Source organism: Bubalus bubalis, chromosome 16 (assembly GCF_019923935.1).
Source record: "Bubalus bubalis isolate 160015118507 breed Murrah chromosome 16, NDDB_SH_1, whole genome shotgun sequence".
Classification (NCBI taxonomy): Eukaryota; Metazoa; Chordata; class Mammalia; order Artiodactyla; family Bovidae; genus Bubalus; species Bubalus bubalis.
In genome coordinates this window covers 66,824,098-66,826,358 of record NC_059172.1, presented here as the reverse complement: position 1 = coordinate 66,826,358, position 2,261 = coordinate 66,824,098, and the positions used below count along the sequence as shown (strand labels likewise).

The 2,261-nt window shown below is 48.3% G+C and overlaps 1 long non-coding RNA gene across 1 annotated transcript; it reads right to left on the bottom strand.

Annotated features, from left to right (window-relative positions):
* Positions 1–703: 703 nt before the first annotated feature.
* Positions 704–1,275, bottom strand: LOC123329665. The gene is made up of 2 exons (XR_006545176.1): positions 1,138–1,275; positions 704–902 (listed from the first exon to the last, which is right to left on the bottom strand). It is a non-coding gene; the product is annotated as an uncharacterized LOC123329665 (long non-coding RNA).
* Positions 1,276–2,261: the final 986 nt, after the last annotated feature.

Below are 2,261 nucleotides of genomic sequence, written 5' to 3'. Positions count from 1 at the left end.
CTTGTTATCTTCTGCTCTCAGTGAAAACAAACCTGTGTGTCTCTGCTGTGTGCAAATTAGCCTGGTTCCCAAGGCCCCGAGGCTTAATAGAAACCTGTCTTTGAGTAAGTAAAAATGTTATTAAATTCAAAGCCACATCACCAGCACTGGATTCCTTTAGGCTACAGATGTTCACTGTCAGCAAATACTTCCTCTGTGAGACACTAGCTTGGGAGCATTTGAACCCAAAGGTATTACATGTGTGTTTATATCAGAAATTGTATACACAGACACATTCGCTTCCCAGAGGAAGCAGCTGGCTGCCAGGATCATGGCCTTGTGGGTCCCTGCCCAGGACACTCTCTCACAAAGGGAACACAGTGGGCTTTTGAACAGAAGTCTTCGGCCAAGAATGCCCTCTCCCTGCACTTCTCACCCCTTCTTTTCCTGCACTGTTACCACCTCCTTTCAGAGTCTTTCCTTGGTTTCCTCCCCCAACCTGAGCTAAAAGTCTTTTCTATATACTTGCACAATGGCCCATGCTTATCTTATGCTGTAGTTAAGTTTGCTTGTCTGGGGTCTCCATATTCTAGCACCCAGCCCAGTGCTTGCTCCACAGTAAATGCCTAAGACAGGCTTGTGTGTTTGGTGGGAGACCCAAGAGGGAGGGGATGTATGTTTACATATAGCTGATTGGCTTTATTGTACAGCAGAAACCCACACAACATTGTAAAGCAATTTTATTCCAGTTTAAAAAAATGACGAATCACAGCTCCTTATTCAGCTTAACGACCTCCAAGCCCTACAGTAGCCGTTTGCTTCCGTGTCAGCTGCCAGCTCTCACGCTTTGCCAGCCAGTTCTTCAGGTGAGAGTCCTGCTCAGATCCGCCCTCTTCCCAGGCAGGGAACAACCCCCAGGTGTTCTGGAAGACAAGGAGAGGCCAGGTGAAAGGAGGGGACTTTTGCAGACCCCACACTGGAGGTTCCCAGCATGGGGTCTGCTCTTCCTTCCTGGCTTTTCAGATGAACAGGTAATTCATGGTGGAAATAGTCCAGGCCCTTTTAAGGTTGCAAAGACTCAAGACGAGTTTCTTACTGAGGAAGGTTCCTGCTGCCTTACAATCCTTCTCTGCCTCCTCTCTGTAACCGCCACCATACCTGCCGGCCAGGACTTGGTGGGGTGCTTCAAACTTCAGCCTGGCTGTCTGGGTTGCTCAAGTTTCCTTTCCTCTCTTCCCTGTTAAAATGCATATCCATATAGGAAGGTCTTTCCAGTTCCTCTAGCCCCATCCTCACTGAACCTTCTGAGTAAAGAGACCTGTCCCCCTCCCACCATGTGGAAAGCTCAGCTTTGCAGGGACCTCCGCTTGGTCACACTCCTGACCCCGGCTGACCATACCAGGGATGAGGCCCAGCCTAACACCAGCAAACTCTGACTGGCTGATAGGAGAGGGAAGATAAATAGCTGGTCAGCAAGAGTCTCTTGCAGGGAGTTTGAATGAGGGAGCGTGGAACTGTGCCTTGGAACTGGGTGAGGTAAGTCCCAAGACCCATCATCAGTGGGACCTGGAAGGGGCCCAGCAGCACATCCGCAGGCAGAGGAGGAGCCACTGTGCTTTACTTTCCTTCAGCATCGCATCTTGTCTAAAGTCCTACACTAAAACGAATCAATTTTTCCCTTTTATTGTTTTCATTTTAACCAAAAAATATATAAATCATTGCCTCTGGTATCACAATTGTGTTCTTCTGAGGCATCTGACAATCTGTAGGTCTTATCTGGAAGCCATCTCTTCAATAGACTGTGTCTCCGGCTGATTAAAGCGGACACTCTACATTATTGGGGCAGCTCTGAAGATCTGCTGGAAATGACTCTAGTTGGGGGTTCACCACGCTGCTTGTGCTTGTGGCGCACAAGTGGGCACACAAGTCAGGTTTACAGGCGATTAAATGAGGCCAAGTGACGGGGCACGTTCTTTACTGTCAGAGTGTTGTGGCTGTTTGTCTGAGCGCCTCCCAAACCACAGTCATCGACCTTGCTGAGGAGGCAAAGGAAGGAAATATTAGGAATCAATGGGTCCAGCATTGAAAGGGTTAGGAATTGTTTGATTTAGTATTAAAAACTGTGATCTCTGGGCTTCAGAATCATTGCAGCTTAGATTGCCTAAAGAAGAAATACAAACAGAAAATCTTCACTGCTGCTGCTGCTGCTAAGTCGCTTCAGTTGTGTCCAACTCTGTGCAGCCCCATAGATGGCAGCCCACCAGACTCCTCTGTTCTTGGGA